Below are 20,195 nucleotides of genomic sequence, written 5' to 3' on the forward strand. Positions count from 1 at the left end.
AAAAAAATAACTTTTCATATTGTAGGTGAAGGCAATAAACAGTAAACCAGGGAAAGAAGACTGTCAAAATGGAATAAACTTTATTAATATCTCAACACATATCATAGCTTTTCAGACTCAGGTATTACAAAAATTATAAAACTTATTTATAGATAGTAGAATAGTAGTTAGCAGGGACTAGGGCAGGTATCAGTAGTTATTGTTTCTTGGTACAGCTTTAATTTGGGATGACAGAAAAGTCCTGAGGAAGGATGATGGTGATGGCTGCACAACAATCCAAAGGTTAATGTCATTGAACCACACACTCAAAAATAATTAAGGGCAGAGCATGGTGGTGCATGCCTGTAATACCAGAGGCTCAGGAGGCTGAGGCAGGAGGATCACAGGTCTGAAGCCAGCCTCAGCAACTTATTGAGGCTGTATGTGACTCAGCATGACCCTGTTTCAAAAAATAAAAAGGGCTAGGATGTGGCTCAGTTGGTTAAGTGCCCTTGGGTTCAATCTCAGGTACCCTGCTCCCCCCAAAAAAGTTAGGATGGTAAATTTTATATTGTGTATATTTTACCATGTAAAAATATTTCTAAGTTTTGTTCTTCATCATGTTCTTTTATATTCTGGAACAAATTTACACTTAATTTTACACTTTCTTTTAGGACCAATTCTTATACTATCTGCAATGTAAGAACTAATTTCATAATATTAAGATGTTTTTAATTTGTGATATATCTGTCATTGTCATCTTAAAATGATTCAGTAAATAAAATTTTAAATGCTTCCCACATTCAACTTCCAATATGGTAAACATTGACAGTTATTCTCTACTGCTCTAATCCCCAAACACAACACACACAACACAATTTAAAGTCTTTGATACACTCAAAGAATGCAGAGAGTTTGGAGAGAGGAGGAAACAAACATAAAATCTTGAGAACTGTTGCTTTAGGACAAAACTGCTCTCTTCTCTTGAAAAACAGAAGCATACACACAGGTGTGTTTCTTTGAAACTTTTGCCTTCAAATATGATCTCAATGACTAACATAAATTATAACTTAAAATTTTTTTATTTGTTCTAATTATTTATACCTGATAGTAGAATGAATTTTGAGACATCATACATAAATGGAGTATAACTTCTTGTTGGTCTGGTTGTAAGTGATGAGTTCCACAGGCCATGTAATCATATATGCCCATAAAGTAATAATGTCCAATTCTTCCTACTATCATTCCTACCACAAATTATAACTTTTAACCAAAGTAACTTATTCTGTTTCACAGAGAAAACTGAAGGGGGGGGGTGTCAGTGGACAACTGTGAACTATGTATCATACACCAGCTTTTTAATAGACCAATAGTTCATAAAAATATATATAACACAACTATCGATAATGACATATATCCCTTATACTTTCATTTAATAAAGTGGAAAAAAGAATACATTCTTTAGCAGACCCAAAGATATAGCCTCTCTGTAGCATATAAGAATTGAAGGGGCTGGGATTGTGGCTCAGCCGTAGAGCACTTGCCTGGCATGGGCGGGACCTGGGTTCAATTCTCGGCACCACATAAAAATAAAGGCATTGTGTTATGTCTATCTACACCTAAAAAAATAAATATTAAAAAAATTGAAAACTTCACAAAAGCTTAAAATTATGCTTGATAATCAATACTGCAATAATCTTATCTTCGTAGGAATGATCTTGGTACCCAAATGATTACCCATTAATTAACTCAATTTCAATTCATTAATAGGGTTTTAAGTGACCTAAAATTCTTGGACATCATCTTTAAGTGGACATAGTACAAAATTACTGTTGAAATAAAAAAATTGTAGGAATAATTATTTGATTTAGTTAATCACCATATAGTTTTTATAATCTTAAACATTAGGAGTAATATTAGCTTATTGCCAGTAAAACTGTAAAAGTTTAGAAAAAACACATTCAAGTAGAACATTGTTACTATTATACTTGACACTAATAAGTCAGAGAAAATGTTTTTTTTTAGTCCTAAATATTAAAATAGACTCCTTTTCGAAAGATTAACCTAAATTTTTGAACTTAAAATATTGCTTTAATTTCTTTTTTCTTTTCTTTGTGCCACCCCCTTCTTTTTTGTTTTTGGTGGTACCAGGGATTGAACCCAGGAAAGGGGCCCTTAACCACTGAGCCACATCCCAACTCTTTTTACTTTATTTTGAGACAGGGTCTCTCTAAATTGCTAAGGCTGGCTTTGAACTTGGGATCCTCCAGCCTCAGCCTCCTGAGTCACTGGGATTACAGGTATGTGCCACTGCATCTGGCTGCCTTAGTTTCTTTCTTTCTAATTTAATTTTATTTTATATATTTTTATTTGTTCTTATTAGTTATACATGACAGTAGAATACATTTTGACATGTTATGCTGCCTTAATTTCTGTAGGAATAATTTTTGATGAAGAACATTTCAAGTATTAGAAGTTCAATTCTACTATTTTTTTCTGGGTATTTTGGGAATATTCTCTTAGTGTAAGTGTTTATTATCTCCATTAGAAAATCAGAAAACAGCTCCTTCAACACAAGATTTTATAATTGAATTTGTCAATACCCTCCAGGGAGAGGAAAATTTTACAAACACAATGAGAGGTAAAGGCCTTTCTAAATTACAGACACATTGGCATACAGAGACAGATGAAGAGAACTTACAGTTTCAACTTAAAATTGCAGTCATGGCTTAGGGGTAAATACAGTAACTCAAAACCTCACCAGTCCATGTTTGAGGGATCTGTTCTCTTTCATGCAGGGAATCCTGAGCCCAAATCAATCAAGACTCTGTGAGAATGAGATTCTTCACTGATTTGGGCTCAAAAAAAGTAGACAGACAAAAAAGACGAATATTCCAGATTCTCTATTGTTCTTTGCAACAGAGAATAGACCTCCATAAATTATTAATCCATTTCTAGAGATCACCAAGTGGTCATATCACAAAACTAAATTCTCAGTCTTTGTTACCACTCAGGATCATTACCTATGAATCAGCTAAAACCACAACCAGAACACAAAATGAGTAGACAAACATTAATATTAGAAAAAATAGCAAAGATGCATGTGTAAATGGAAACAAAACTGTCTTTTGTGGGGAGAGGTCAAGGGAATGGTGTTTTGCATTGCTATTATCTGTAATTTATAATTATAAGACAGCTCCTACAGAATCAGATTCAGATGGCGGGGTGTGGGGGGCTATTGACAATGCATTGTTTGTTGAAGCTCAAATGTTTCCTTACAAAGGATTATCATTAAGGTTGAGATGCTGATGTCATCTTCTATACCGGAAAGATATGGTCCTATTAGGCCGCTTATAATACAGTCATCCCCAGGCCCTACCTTATTACTCCAGGATTATGTTTATAACTCTCCAAACAGCCCCACTGGTTTCACCCAACCTGGCCAGTAACCCAACCCAGTATCGACAAAATCCCCAGTTAGGCAATGGAAAGAAACAAAAACAACTCTCCTTCCATGTTTCTGAAATCCCAATGTGATTTTTTTGTTGTTTGTTTTTGGTATTTGGGATTGAACCCAGGGGCACTTAATCAATAAGCAACATCCCTAGGCCTTTTATTATTATTTTTGTATTTTGAGATAGTGATAGGGTCTCACTAAATTGCATAGGGCCTCCCTTAGTTGCTGAAGCTGGCCTCAAACTTGTCATCCTCCTGCCTCAACCTCCCAAATTGCTGGGATTACAGGCTTGAGCCACCATGTCAGCTGAAATCCTGAGTGATTTTTCAAAACTTGAATTTGTTTAAAATCTCCCTCACTTCAGCTTCCAATGTAGAAAGAAAATACCTGCAAATCTAAAGGCATTTTTTTCTTTAACTACTTTCAACTTCTGTGCAGCCCCTATATAAAAATTATTTTTGACCCAAGGTCATAAATTGCCCAATCTCATTTCTCATCGGTAAAGGGAAGAAAAAAAGGAATTCTCACACAAACATACAGGGAGAATTACAGAAGGCAGACTATAATTCACATTTAGAATAGTGCTTAAAAATGGCAGAGGTGCTTCCTTCTCCTCTCTGATCTTTAAAATGAAATGTTACTGTGCTCTAGAGAGCATGGCATGGTGTTAAAATGGGCTCTGGCTTGAATATGATTGAAGTCCAGAAGCAAAGGAAAAAAGAGTAGGCTTGATCAAGTCCCCTTACTTCAAGGAGGGGCACTAGGTCACCTGTGCAGGACCAAAAGGTTTTGGGAATCTTTTATTAACACCCACCTCTCCACTCCTCTAGAATTAATGTTGAAGGACTTACAAAGAGACTTTGGGAAAATGGTTGAGGCACAGTGGCATTTTCCCCTCCTACCTTCTCACCCTGGGGTGGGGTTGGGGGAGCTCCTCTGCATCTCAAGGGTTGTGTGATACCAGGCTTTGAGACATCAGCTGGAAAACAGCGTCCCTTAGAACTGAAAGGGCCAGTGTGTCTGGTATTTGAGTGTGTCAGAGAAGATCACAGGCAAAAGATAGTGGCTGGAGCCTGTTTGTCAAGTGAAGAGGAGCATCTAAACCACTAAAAGCAGAACTTACACCTTTTGTGGACCAGCTAGGGAAAGGAAAAAATGAACATGAAGGTTGTTTTCAAGGAGCCCCCACCCAAGTGGGTTTCTGGTTAGAAGAAATGGGTTCTCTGTCTAGGTTGAAGTCTAGAGCATATGGGTGAGAATCAAATACTGAAGTCAGTGGAGCTGGAAGCAAGGCAGGTGTTATAGGCCAGTGTCTTCAGTGGAACCAATTTGGAGGGCCTACATAAGTGCCCCATAGAGATGAAACCCATACTGCATGCCCACCAAGACCATAAAACATCAAAACACCATAAAAAAGCCATGGCATTCCCCCTAAGTGTGAAGAGAACACCTTCACCCTTGCATAGAAGCCCACTCTGTGCCACAGAGATTCAAGATAAGTCAAGTGGTATAATTCTTGAATGGAGATTCTGAAAAGGACTCCTCTGGATCACCAAGCACTCGAGTGCCCTTGAAGGAAGGTCTTTTTTCCAATCACTCTGCCTATCTCCTACCTCCACCCAAACCTTGCAGGATCCACAGGATCCATACTCTACAATGGCTTAATGGGAAAAGAAGCCAGGTGAGCCTGTGCCCTGCTGCCCCCCCACCCCACCATCCCTTCACTACGGTTTTCCAGATGGAATCAGTCTGGGCTGGGAAGGAGAGAAAGGAGAAATATTTGTCTTAAATAAAGTTCAGAGCTTTGACTGTTACATGGGAGTGGACATTTTAACTACTGAAATGAGACTGCTTTATGACTAAAAATGACTGGAGGGCTTATTCTTCTGAGTATTTAGAAAAGCTATGAGAACTCACCTGAGGTTTCATTAAGGGACAAGGAAGAAATTAGCCTTTAATCAGAGGGAGTAGAAAAGGAAATAAAGTCGCTTTATGATTACATTCTTTCAAAGGCCACCCTTTTAACATAATGACCAGGCAAGTTAGCTCCAAAAAAAGGCAGACTCTCTTTCCCAACCTCCAGTAAGCCTGCCACTATTTTACAGGGATTTAAAAATTTCTTTGGGTTTTCCCAAACAGAAAAAGCCCTGCAGGCTCTGAGGAACTGATCAACCACAGCAGTCAACCTGGAAAATATTAATAGGATTTCACTTTTTTTAAAAGGAGGGTATTCTAATAGTGGCTTCAAATACTGAATATTTCATGGTATTCATCAGACAAAAAGTTCTAGGGATAGAGCTTGTTTGTCAGAAAAGAAAAGAAAAAAAAAGGGTTGGCTTATCTGGCTGTCAAAACCATGGAATGATCAAAGATGCAATGAATCTAAAAAACTTACACGGCAGTTCTCTGCATTTTGAGACTAATGTTCCAGGAAGCCTGCCAAAGATCCTCTGAGTTGTGCTCTTTATTTCTAAGCATGGTGAGTGTTTATGTGCATTTTCTAACAAAGTAGGTGCATTACAATAATTTTCTCCTTCACAATATATTGAAATGTTTTGAAACTTATCTGCAGAATAGGGTATTCTGGAGTTATGGATGCAGATGATGTTAATAGTCCTTCAAAATCTGCCAGTTATCATATACGTGTGTGTATGTAAGCCTATATAATATTGTGTATATATAAAAGAATTATCTACAATGAACTGATGTGAGGCTACTTAAATGGAATCCTGTAGCACTACTGTAGCAAACCATACAGACTGGCTAGCTCAGTATCCAAGGATGCTTGCTGAGAGCCATAGCCAAGTAGGAATGACGCATGGCAATTTCCTTGTCAGCCTACCCAATGTTGCTTAGAGGGAGGACTCTCCATTGTGGAAATGGGCTTGCCTTGGACCCAGGTCACTTGCAGTGACATTGCATGAATGTTTGAGAAAGGTGACCCTACTCAAGGACCAGGGCAGATCCAGGGTTAGGGCGGTTCCAGGTTTAGGGTGTGGATCCTGCTGAGAATAGGGTTGTTCCAGGTTTAAGGTGGATCCTGCTGGGAATAGGGCATATCCTGCTGCCTCGGTTGCCCGCTCCTTGAGTTCCTGTTGAGTTCTCGCGGGATTCAGAGAGTATTTGGTATGCAGAGCCCGGTGGAGTGTGTGGATTTTTCCCAGAACGTGCGTGTAGAGTGCCGGTGACAGTTCGAGAATAAAGAGTTGCTGTTTGAATCTACAAGGCTTTTGTGGTGGCTCGGTTATTTTGTGCCCAGCCAGACTGCGGCAGATGCTTACACAATGAAGAACATATGCGAAAAGTGGGGAGATGGAGTTTTGGGTACTAAAAATTAACTTAAATGTGAATAAATGCAGCAGGAAACCCCCAAATTTCTGTCCTGTTATATCAGTATTTCTCAAACTTTCATGTGTATAAGAATTACCTGGGGGTCCTGTGAAAGCACAGGTTCTGATTTTGAAGGTCTGTGGTGGGTCTGAGATCCTTATTTCTAGCAACCTTTCAGGAGATACAGATCCTCCTGGATCACACATTAAAGAAGGGAACACCTTAAAGAAAGGAATGCATAGAGAACGTGGGAGATGGAATGAGGATGTTAAGCCAATACTGTCCCAGGGTCAGGTTCTGGGACCACTTCCAGGAGAGGAATGGCCTTCACCAATCAAGTCTCCCTAGAGGAGTCCTTTTCAGAATCTCCATTCAAGAATTATACCACTTGACTTATCTTGAATCTCTGTGGCACAGAGTGGGCTTCTATGCAAGGGTGAAGGTGTTCTCTTCACACTTAGGGGGAATGCCATGGCTTCAGAGTAGTGAAATCCTGGTAGCAGTATCTTAGGGGAGGCAGTGAAAGGACCCCCAAGAAAGGGACAAAGAAAACAATAGCAGGAGGTGGGAGCTCATAGAGAATGCTCATGATGTGTCACTGGAAATTCCTAGAAATAAATTTCTGGTGGGGGGATATTAACAGGCATAAGAGTTAAGGAAATATTTGACCTTAAAAGAACCAAATATGTGTTCCTGGAGTGCCTGAATTTGGATGCTTGCCTCACAGAGGCCATCATGACAGTCTGTCTGTGTTAGTCAGTGAAAGAGTAACCACTCAGGAGGGAGCTCAAAGTCACCAGTCAAGCAAGAGAACACTTGCTTTTTTGCTTTTCTCTTTCCCTAACACAAAAGGGAGAAACAGTGAAAAAGAAGTCACAGGAGTATCTGAGAACCTGCCCTTTTCCCTCCTCTCTACTTTGATAATACGTATTTAAAAATTATAAGCCTATTTCTTTTTGTGAAGTTTCGTATTTAATATCCTGGCCCACTTTTCTGTTGTGCTTATATTTTCTTATTGATTTTTAAAATTTTTTTTTAGTTGTAGTTGGACACAATACCTTTATTTTATTTATTAATTTTTTTATGTGGTGGTGAGGAGTGAACCCAGTGCCTTGCATGTGCTAGGCGAGTGCACAACCACTGAGCCACAACCCCAGCCCCTTTCTTATTGATTTATAAGAACCTTTTCTATATAAACAAAATGAGGACTTTATTGTGAAAAAAAAAAGCCCAATAGCTTGAATCTTAGAGGTTATCAGTTATTAACAATAATATGTCAATCAGTATTTTCCAGACATTCTATTCGGTATTTTACATGGATTCTCTCATAATCATTTCAGCAATCTCATAAGGTAGGGAATTGTTATCATCTCAGTTTTATAGGAAAAGGACACTGAGATTTGAGCAGTATAGATAATTGATCCATTGGAACAAAGTAAATATTGATTGGCATAAGGATTTGAACCCAGGCATACATTCTAGGAGAGGACAAGGGAAAAAATTGTAAAATCTTGGGACAAAAGGTATGCCAAGGCCTCCAGCTAATGATTGTTAAGGTTATGATTCTTCTTGCCTCTCTTTTTAAAACAAGCATTAATGATTAGAGGGTGACTTGGTTAGGTACCGATTAAAGACTGGCAAGGGCCACAGGGTCATGGGATTTACTGTGAGAAAGGAAGGAGCACAAAAACAAATAAGTATGCAATCTTAAATACTTGTATGTGTTGGAAAGAAAACTAAAAGGAATATAAGAGATAATGGATGGAAGACAACTTAAGGAAGCAGGAAAGGTTTCTTTTAGTAAAACAAATATTTTAACAGAGACCTGAGAAAAAGAATATTTTCGATCAAATGAAGAGAAAGGGAAAACATTTTGGGTAGAAGAAATTACTGATGAAAAAAAGAGACATTGTCTTTTTACTGATTTAGGAACAAATAGGACATCTGAATGAATGAAAAATGCTGGGTCCTTAGGCAAGGGTCAGAACACCCAGAAAGTGTTAAAAATCTCACTGGAGTGGATTATCAAGGATTTGGGCATTTTAGGGCTAATACCTCAGGATTTTCTGGTCCGTTATGGCATCAGAAAGTGACTCTTAAAAGTGAAATGATTGATTGTTCTGAGACAGGAACAAATCTTGGGCTTTCTCTGTCTCAGGGGATCCTAATCTCAGCAGATTTTTCAGGTTTCCACTCCCTTTTCTCATCCATTATCTCCCCTAATGTGATCAAATCTCTGCACTGGGTTTTTCAAACCATCCACTCATTTCTACCTTTCCTTTTATATCTTATAATTTTCTTAGCACAGCACTTTTCCTGCAGGGAAGGAAGAAATAGCTCAATTTCCTTGCTTTTACTCAATTGAAGCTGATATTTTCTGCCTTTCTTCATTTGCTCAAAACTATTTTCCTGTCTTGAAATTCCATTTTCTTTTAATGTTTACTTGCTAGAGCTCTATAGAGTAGTTCAACTCAGAGGGCGCTTCCTTCACAAACATCTCAGATTCCCCACAATCAAAAACTATTTTGCCCATTCAATGCAAGCATATATTCTTGCCTTAAAATATTTCGTGTATACCTATATCTTCTAAAAGTGAGTGAATTAAAGTGAGTGAAGTGAGTTCAGAACATTGTACATCCACCTTCACAGATCTAGCTTGCAATCTCTCCTTCTTTCTGGTAGTGGGAAATATTTGCTCACTCAGATTAATTAGTGGGTATGGCCAGTGTGGTAACCCTTATCTCCTACCTATATTCCCAATATTCCATGAAGGTAAGAGTTATCTGAATGTTTGTTAAAAGTCAGATTTCTGAGTTTTGCCCTAAATCTAAATAATCAGATTGTCCAGGGGAAAAGAACTGAGAAGTGTATAATAATAATAAATGCCCCAGGTAATTCTTACAATGATGGAAATTTTGAAAATATTGCCGAGCACATTTTTAGGTCAGGGAATTATTAGACACACTTCAATTTAGATGTTTGTTCCATTTGCTTTTTTTCCCTGTGGCTGAACAGGTGTTATTGCAAAATAACTACTTTTATTGAAGCTCCCATTCCTTTATTTTTATTTTTGGTATCAGGGATTGATCCCAGGGTGCTTAACCACTGAGCCACATCTCCATCCCTTTTTTCTATTTTATTTAGAGACAGGGTTTCGCTGAGTTGCTTAGGGTCTTGCTAAGTTGCTGAGGCTGACTTTGAACTCATCATCCTTGGGCCTCAGCCTTTAGAGCCACTGGGATTATAGCATGCACCTACCTGCTGGGAGCATGCCTGGCTCCCAGTCCTTTGTGATGGAAACAAGGAAATGTGTTTTAGATGTAAAAATATTTCAAGATACATGTTTGGAGCCATGAAGAATGCCTGGATTACAGACCTAAGTTATAGAGTGAATTTCCATGGAATAGATTAGAAACCCAAATTTGGAACAGAATATGCCTAGAACAGGAGCACATAATATACACTAGGATATTATATTATGCTAGGTTTTATATATAATGCAATACAAATTCAGTTCTCATACTTGTCTTTATTAAAAAAGTTTTTTATTTGCATTTTATAGGTTAAGAGTCTGAGTTTCAAAGAGGTCAAGTGACAGAGATCATAGAGCTAAATAACTCCAAATGTAGTGTTATTGTTTATTCATTTAACAAATACTTACTGAGTATCTCCTATATACCATGTTCTTTTCTTTAAATGTAATCTATCCTCTAGCAGCTTTTAAACTTTTTTTCTTTGATTTTCTACAGTTTCTCTGTGATGTTCTAAGTGTATATTTCTTTTCTTTTTGCTGAGATTCATGGTTTCTTGAATGTGTAGCTTTAATTTCTTGCTAGAAGCTACCTGAATTCCTTGATGTGTAGGTTTCCCTAACTTAGTTGATAACAGCTTATTTCGTCAAAGCCAGCAACAGAGAGAGACTGAGTCTACTAACAAGACCTCATCTTTTATAACATAACCTTCTTGGGAGTGACATCCCATCACTTTGTCACATTCTCTTTGTTGGAAGAAAGTCACAAGTTTCTTCCCCCACACTCCAGGTGGGGACCCTTAGAGCTTAACACAGCCTCCTATTAAACTACCTGCTCCACCAGCCCTTGCTTTGATTTCTGTACGCTGTCAAAACAAAAACTAGCTTTTGCGGAATATGCAAGAGTCTTCATGGCAATAGTGGCTCTGTTGCCTTCTTAATCCTTCAACATATTTGGTACTATTCAAACAGCAAGTGATTTCTTCATGGCTCCCAATTTCTAAATTGATGACTATTCTCAGTAATAACGTGCCTGACATAAGGCTCCACACTGAAGACTTTCAAAGATTCTGTAGAGAGACCTGGAGACCTGAGATCCAGGGTAAGGAGAGCACCTGCCACCTTGAGATTAATGATTGAGGAGGGAATAAGTTTTGACTCTGAGGACATTTTTGTAGGTTCGGCAAGTCATCATCACTGTGTAATCTATCGTTACTTAGTCATTCTGCTATAATTGTTTTTATTCCACACTGGTCAGTACTGGTCAAGGTGTTGTTTCTACTCAGTTATTTACTTGATCTATAACTCTAGGCAGGTCAGTTTATCTGAGTTTTAAATTCTCCCATGAAATGGGGATGACACAACTATCTTATCACTTTACAGGTGTTGCAGGGACCAGATGAGAAAAAGGAAAGCTTTTTGGAAGACTTGAGTATTGACTAAGAGGTAGCACAATTACTGTTCTTTGCATTTTCCAAGCCCGGGCAATGTGACAGGTCCAGCGTCTGCCTGGTCCTGCTAAATGAGAGCCCTGCCTGGTCATCAAAAAAAAAAAAAAAGTCAGAATCAAGGCTTAACCAGGTAGCTACTTCCACAGCAACAGTAATCTTTCCTGTCCTTGATGAGGTCTCCTCTTTGCTATCCTATGTCCTTTCTTCTCCCCAACACAATTTCTATTCCTATATTTAATTTTCTTCTTTCTCTTTCTTTGTCCCTTGTTCCTCCCCTTTCTATTGATTCCAAACTGACTGGCCCTGTCATCCTGGTTCCCTTCCTCTCTTTGTTCCATTCCCTTGCCTCCCACCCTCCTCCCAGCCCAACCCTTCTTCTTTGCATGTTCTCCTCCCCTCTCCCACTACCTCCTAGTTCAGAAAGCATTGTTGACTCTTTCGTGTCAGGCTCTCTCCCCCTCCTTTCAGCCTTCCTGGCTTCGGCCTGTGTTCTTGCTTTGGGTTTTCACTGTCAGATGTTGGAAGCTCTAAGCTCTCAGGAGCTCCCAGAGTGCAGTGAGGTGAGGGCAGGGCTGTGGCACCAGAGAAGTGAGAACATTTGAGAAGGGACAGACCTAGTTTTCCCTGGGGCTCACCTAGGAATGGTGACCTATAGGTCAGTACCCACAGAAACCTGGAGTTTCATGTGTTGCACTGAGCCCCCTCCCTTAGGCACACTTGGCATCTTTGCATCTCCTCCTGAACTGGTTCGGGCTGGTGGCTTTCAAGCCCTGACCTTAAGTCAGCTTTCAAGGAGGAAATCTGACAAAGCAGGCAAGAACTAGCACCCTTCTGTGGGAGGTTTCTGTTCACCGGTGTTCTCTCTGTGAAATAGCTGTACTTATAATTTTTACAATGGTTAAATTATAATGGTTATAATTAAAAGGTTTATTTGAGGAATATACTGACTTTGCTGATAGTGAAATTGTATCCTTGCAAGCACCCACACTGTTTTCTCCCTTAAAAGCTTAAATATAACTCCCAAAGAAGCCCACCTAGTGCTTTATAACTCAAGATAAAAACTAAGCAGAGGCCTAGGGTACTTTCCAGTAAAGATTGCTCTTTGATCACAGGCATAAATTTATTTTCTTTTCCCATTAAAACCAACCATAAAGGAATTTTACCTGCTCTTAAAGCATGTGTTGTAACATGGGTGAAAGTGAAAGGAATTGGAGGAATGGGATTTCTTCATCTGCTCTAGACTGAAATGTGTACTGTGTCCCATCTTCTAGCTTTGTTCCTCCTCTGGCATCATGCTGAGGATAGCCCTGTCTCCTAGCTGGGTTTAAAGGTATTCGTGTGTGTGTGTGTGTGTGTGTGTGTGTGTGTGTTTTGGAACCAAGGGCCTTGTATATGTTAGGCAAGTGCTTTACCACTTAGATACATCTCCATCCCTGGGATTCTTTCTTCCTTCCTTCCTTCCTTTCTTTCTTTAATAATAAATCCTCAGAAATGGTAAACAGGGGATGACAAAATTTTAGAAACTTAAAGACAGATGGGCACAATATTTATTGCCTTAGTAGACCCATATAATCAGAATTCTAATGCTACAGGGTAAGTAAAGAACTGCCACAATTAAATGATAGAACCCTCAAAAGTCCCAGAAATTGGTGGTTCAAAGTATTCTGGAAATGTAACTTTGGTAAAGGGGAAAAATAAAAGAGGATTGCCTGAAAGCTGTTGAGAAGAAAGCAGATTTCTAGATTCCATCCCTAAGTCTCTACTGATTTTCTCAACAGAGTACTAGTGGTTTTCTGCCTGGAGAAGGTAAAACCCAGGGTGGTTCAGGCACAGTTGAAAGCAGGGACACCATATAAGCCAAATGGAAGCCCAAGTGTGTGTGTGTGTGTGTGTGTGCGTGCGCGCGCGCTCGTATGCTAAATGTATTAGGTACCCTTATGCCCTAGGCTGCTTCTCCCACTGGCTTCCCAAATGCCAGAACAAAGCCTTAATTTCTCTACACAGGAACTGAAAATGTTTTCTATGGGAGACCTAACCAGTTCAAGAAAGACCTGAGGGCCCTGGCATCTGGAGTTCCCTAAATACAGCTTAACCTGATCATTCCCATAATAAAACTCCAAGTTGACAAGCTCCTTCTACTGCTCAGAATTACTACTAAGCTTTTAGTCTTCCACTGTTAAACTATCCATTCCACTTTGAATAGGGCTAACCTGAACAACCAACAAAATTTCAAAGTCAACAATAAGGGTATTCTGATCATTCAGCAAAGCAAAGGATCAGAAGTCAAAACTTTGGACCAAAACAACACTTTCAAGACATTGGGGAAAAAATTCCAATCAAGAATTTATACCGAGTCAAAGTATAAATCCAGTGTGAGGGTAAAATTAGACATATTCAGGCATAGAAAATATTAAAAATTTATCTTTCATACATACTTTCTCAGGAATCTTCTAGAATTTGTTAGGACCAGGACTAGAAAAAAAGAATGAGAGGCTTGCCCTGGACATACAATTGGATAGACATTCAAAAACTCAGCAGTCAAGATAAGGAATTTTAATAAATAAATAAATAAATAAATTTATTTTTGTGTTGCTGGGAACTGAACCCAGGGCCTAGCACATTCTAAGCATATACTCTACCCCTGAGCTATACTCCCATCCCTAATAGATATTTTTTAAAATAAAAATTAATTTAAAAATTTAATGTAAACAAAATATGAAAGTGTTAAAGATTGGAGATAGGGCTGGGATTAAAGTTAGGTAAGTGAGGCTAAGTCATGAAAGTATAAGCTGAATCCTGTCTTTATTAAAAATTTTGGGGTTTTGCTGGTTATACAGGTCAGCTCAACTTAAAGTGGGAAGGCACTATCCAGAGACACGTGTACCAGGAGGTAAGAGACAGTCAGTGGGGGTCATCTTGAAGCTTGGTTACTATAACAGCTGCCACAGTCTGGCTGGGCACAAATGCCGCAGTCTGGCTGGGCACACAATCACGAGCCACCACACAGCTTGTAGATTCAAACAGCAACTCTTTATTCCCGAACTCACACCAGCCGTCTACAATCACGTTCTGGGGAAATCCACGTTCTCTGCCCAAATCCACGTTCTCTGCCCAAAATCCCCCTCCACTGGGCTTCTATCTCCAAAATATACTGTCTGAATCCCGTGAGAACTCAAGGGGAACTCAGGCAGCAGGATACGCCCTATTCCCAGCAGGAATAATCTTAAACCTTAAACCTGGAACCTAAACTGGGAACGCCCTAAACACGATTATCTTAAAACCGGGAACACCCTAATCTGCCTTGGTCCTTGAGCAAGGTCACGTACATTCAATGTCACTGCAACATGGGGTACGCTGGCAAGGAAATTGTCATACCTACTTGGCTAATGGCTCCCAGCAAACAGCAAAAGTTACAATATAGTTATATTGGGAGGAGAGTGGGAGTAGGAATGTGTATAGGTGGTAGGCCGGTGACAGAAATGGGGGTTAAGCCTTTATCCTCCTCGGTGGGTAGTCAATAGATGCCACTGCCAAACAGGGAAACTAAGCAGTGATATTAGCAGATAAATACTTTAAAAAATGCATATAAGATTTGATTTTGGGAAGGGGGTTCAGAAAAATAAAGCAAAGCAAGGTAGGGGACTGGGACTGCTATTTGTCTTATGTTGTAGAACAAGTTGACTCTTTATGTGCATATATGACTAATAAACTTGAAACAATGTTTGACATGAAAAAGAGAATGACATACCATTGGGAAGGTAAAAGCATATTGGAATTTACTACATGGATATAATGTTTCAGTGTCATTTTTACTTTGAATTACATAAAAGGGAAAGTGCTAGAATCTTCTTAATACTATGGCCTCTAACAACCTTACTGAGCTTGTGTATTTTCCAAGGGAAACAAGTACTCCATTTTATGTAACCCTCACAACCACATAGAAAGTCATGAAATATCCACAGGTGAGATGCAATGACAGATGAGGGAAACTAAGGCTTAGCAGGGAAAAAGTAGCCAGTTAGAGCTGGTCTTTCCACAGTTAGTGAATGACATTGGAGTAGATTGAACACCAGATCCTTCTGGTGGTCCATGTTCATACCAGGTCATCAGTGTAAGTAAGCTCCCTACACCACAGCTGCATATTGGTGTCCTCTGGCTAGATCCTCACATTTTCTGTCTAGTTCTGTTGACTTATCATTTCAAGTTGGTGGGTGTAGCTGTTTCCCAAAATATGTGAGGACTCTCCACTTCTCTGGCTATAGTAACTAAAAATCCTATGCTCAAAGTCGGTTTCCCTGCCTCAATCATCCTACTTCTCTTGATCTTGCCTTTTCTGAGTTGAATTGAAGATCCACTCTGAAGGCATCTGGGGGGCTGGCTTTCAAAAGCCCTGAAGTGGTACCCCATTTTCAAAGGAGGGCCAATACTGCTAAATTTGGAAAGACTGGAGAGTCATATGTGGTTTGAGGCAAGAGAAGAATATTCCCCCACCCCCCCACCACCCACAAGCTAGGTTCTATCTGGAAGGCTCTGCCTCTGTCTAGGTAAGGCCTTTACACCTCCCCTTCTTGCCCATATTTAGTGTTGTATCCTGTTTCTTGAAATGTACTTGGGATCCTCTGTTCCAGTAGGGAGTGACCTGGGTTTCTACCTCTCCCATGTTTCTCAAAGTCTGCTTGTCTCACCCTGGCATATTGGGCAGACTTATCACTCAAACCAGCCTTATCATTTAAATGTACATTCAAGAGCCCTTCATATCTTATCTGTCACTACTTATATGCCTACCTCTAGTTCTGATGCCCAAAACTGTTTAAGACCAAATGTTATTTCAGTGGGTCTAATTGGTTACCTGTCTCCTACCCTCAAGATGTAGCTCATGGCTGGACTAAAATTCCATTTCCAAAAGTCTGGACCCTGTCCAGAGGAAAGTGCTAATCTTTGAGCATGTTGTTAGTGATAAAACAAGAATGCTTCTTGAGTTTGGGAAGCAGTGACTGAAGCTCAGAGAGCAGGAAGCAGCCAAAGAACAATGTTTAGAATCTGTAATAAAGAATGTGGTTTCCAGAGGGTCCTGCTTCTAGGTATTGTGTCTTAACAACAAAGCTCATACTCTACATGAGACTTATTTTCTTCATCACCTTTTGTTTTCTTCCCTTCCATGTGTCCTCTCCCAGAGATAACTTGAAAGAACAGTCTACAAATTATCCTTTGCTTCCTCCTCTCTATTCTAGACATAACTAGCCAGAGTGTATGGTCATTTAAGACTCTGGCTGGATATGTCTGTGAGAAGAACCAGCATCTGGCCTAATGTCCACCCCATGCATGTTCACTGTGACACCAACTTTTCTCTGGCTTATTCCCATATTATTTGGAGTTTCTAAGATTTAACCACTAAACTGATTTCTTGGAAAATGTGAGGGAGTGAGATTTTCAGAGCTGTTACCCTCTTGTGTTTTGGGGAGGATGATCTATGAGGGCTTTCCTATAGCAATGGTGTTCTAAGCCTACAGAGCTATAGACTTAATATTTGATCTCTACTTTGAGCCCTGGGAAGAGTTCTGAGTGATTTGAATCTCTCCCGAACACATTCTTCTTTATCCCTGAATGATGCCTCTGGGAAATCAGAACCAGGATATGGAGTGGGAAGATTATGAGCTTTGGGTTCAGGCAGACCTGGATTCAAATCCTGACTTGACTTTATAAAATTATCTTATAGCAGGCCCCAAACCTCATCTCAGACACAGGGTTCTGTCCCTTTCAGTTATTCATGACTGTTTATGTTATCCAGCTTTCTATTTTTGTAATAAAATGCCTGAGATAATCAACTTATAAAGAGCACATTTTATTTTTGGCTCATAGTTTTAAAGATTTCATGAATTTGTTGGCTTAGGATCTGATTTCCTGAACAAGACTCCTAAAGTACCAGAAGTAAAATCAAGAATTAATGAATGGGATGGATTCAAACCAAAAAACTTCTTATCAGCAAAGGAATCAATCACTAATGTGAGGAGAGAGCCTGCAGAATGAGAAAAAATCTTTACCACACACACTAGACAGAGCACTAATCTCCAGGATATATAATGAACTCAAAAAACTTAACACCAAGAAAAAAAAAAAAACACCAAATAACCCAATCAATAAATTGGCTAAGGAACTGAACAGACACTTCACAGAAGAAGAAATACAACCAATCAAAGAAATGTTCATCATCTCTAGCAATTAGAGAAGTGCAAATCAAAACTACTCTAAGATTTCATTTCACTGCAGTCAGAATGGCAATTATCCAGAATATAAGCAATAGTAAGTGTTGGCAATGATGTGGGGGAAAACGTACACTCATACTTTGCTGGTGGAACAGCAAATTGCTGCATCCACTATGGAAAGCAGTATGGAGATTCTTCAGAAAACTTGTATGGAACCACCAGTTGACCCAGCTATCCCACCCCTTGGTTTATACCCAAAGGACTTAAAATCAGCATACTACAGTGATGCAGCCACATCAATATTTATAGCAGCTCAATTTACAGTAGCTAAACAATGGAATCAACCTAGATGCCCTTCAACCAATGAATGGATAAAGAAAATGTGTTACACATACACAATGGATGGAATATTACTCAGCCTTAAAGAAGAATTAAATTGGGTTGGGGATGTGGCTCAAGTGGTAGCGCGCTCGCCTGGCATGCGTGTGGCCCGGGTTCGATCCTCAGCACCACATACAAAAACAAAGATGTTGTGTCCGCCAAAAACTAAAAAATAAATATTAAAATTCTCTCTCTCCTCTCTCTCTCTCTTTAAAAAAAAAGACTTAAAAAAAGAAGAATTAAATTATGGCATTTGCAGGTAAATGGATGGAACTGGAGAATATTATGCTAATTGAAATAAGCCAATCCCCCAAAACCAAAAGCTGAATGTTTTCTCTGAAAAGCAGATGCTGATGCATAGTTGGTTGGGGAGATAGGGAAGAACATAGGAACTTTGGTTTGTGTAGAGGGGAGTGAGAGGAGGGATGGGATTGTGGGGATGGGAAGGATGGCAGAATGAGACAGACATTATTACCCTATAAACATGTAGGATTACACTACTAGAGTGACTCTGCAACATATACAGCCAGAGGAATGAGAAGTTGTGATCCATTTGTATACAATATGTCAAAATGCATTCTACTGTAAAATAAATAAATTGATTAATTAAAAAATTTTTCATGAATTTTAGAGGTTCATGATCAAATGACTCCATTGCTTTTGGCTTGTGGAAAGGCAGCACATCATGGTGAAGAGGTGTGGCATGGCAAAGCTCCTCAGTTCATGATGATTGGGAAGTGAAAAGAGAGAAAAGCAGGGGCCAGTTATCCCAATGTCCCCTTCAATGACATGCCTTTGAATGCCCTGAAGATCCACGGACCCAAAGTCCTCCTAATCCCCACCACTTACAGTTTCCGCCTCCTCTCTATTTCACCGAGCTGGGAATTTAGACTTCAACAAATGGGCATTTTGGGGGAATTCAAGACTCAAGCTATAGTTCTAACTATTTGCTGAGGGCTTTATTTTTTTATATTGTTTCTTCTTCTGGGTCTTGAAGCAACTTCAAGTCAACTTTTCTTTTGCTATGTGCCTAGTGCAGTGATAAACACCTTGTGAACATTGTTAGAATTTCCAAAATGGCAGTGTGAAGTTAATGTCACTATTCCTATCGTATAACTCCTATTAAAAGTCACTGAGATAACTAATGCACGAATTCATACAACTTTAAAAAGGTAGGTAGGGACTGGAATCTAGGTCTTCCAGGATTGAAAGAAAGCAACACAATATAATGGAAAAAGTTTTTGGATTCAGATACCCAAGCTCAGTTCTTGGCTCTAATATGGACCTCATATAACTCCCTTAAGCCTTTTCAGCTTCACTTTTTTCACCTCTCAAAAGAGGAGTAATGTTCTGTAGGTGTGTTCTAAGAGTGAAATGAATTAGTGTCTATAAAGTGCCTGTCACATAGTACCATAGCATTAGATTTCACCACCTCCCCCTCCATCACCTGGCTCAGTCATCTTCCCACTACATTATCCTGTTCCCAGCCTAATAGGGGAAATCAGACAGAGACATGAATAACTACAATAAAAGAGGGAAAACAGCAAGTACTGTAAAAACATATATGCTTTTCTAGAGTGACTGGGCAGGAGTTCATGGGGACAGTGGTATGAAATCTAGACCTGATATACTTTATCAGGCTTCAAGAAATGGAAAATTAGATGGGGGAGAAGCCCAAGATTCCACATCTGGTAACTGAACATGGCATGGAGCAGGCTGATGGATATGTTATCCACAGACCAAAGGGCTGACTTTGTCAGACTATGCCTGTGTGCTGGGTTCTAGGCCAGGCCTGAACCACGTTCCACCTTAAACAGGCTGGACCCAGCACTTCCCCACACAGCTCCCGCTGCCTCTGGTGGTCACCAAAAGTCCAAGTTAACAAAGTCCAGAGGAAGGGGCTAACATTGGGGTAGCTGTCAATATCCCTTTATAAGGAAGAGTCAGGTATGCTGGGGAAACTAGAGGCAAGCTGCAGAGAAAAGTTGGCAAGAGAGACTACGGCTCAGTATCTCCCTTCAGCTCCTCAGACCAGCTGGGATTCTATTTTTAACCAGCACTGTCTTAGGTTGACAGCTTGCAACGCCTTCTCCCTCCCTTTTTCCCTTCCTCCTGCCTCTTGCAGCCCAGAGCCCTGTGGAAGG

The sequence above is a fragment of the Marmota monax genome, unplaced genomic scaffold (genome assembly GCF_021218885.2).
Source record: "Marmota monax isolate L192 unplaced genomic scaffold, Marmota_monax_Labrador192_F-V1.1 WCK01_AAM20220418_F8-fsc00061, whole genome shotgun sequence".
In the NCBI taxonomy this organism is placed as follows: Eukaryota; Metazoa; Chordata; class Mammalia; order Rodentia; family Sciuridae; genus Marmota; species Marmota monax.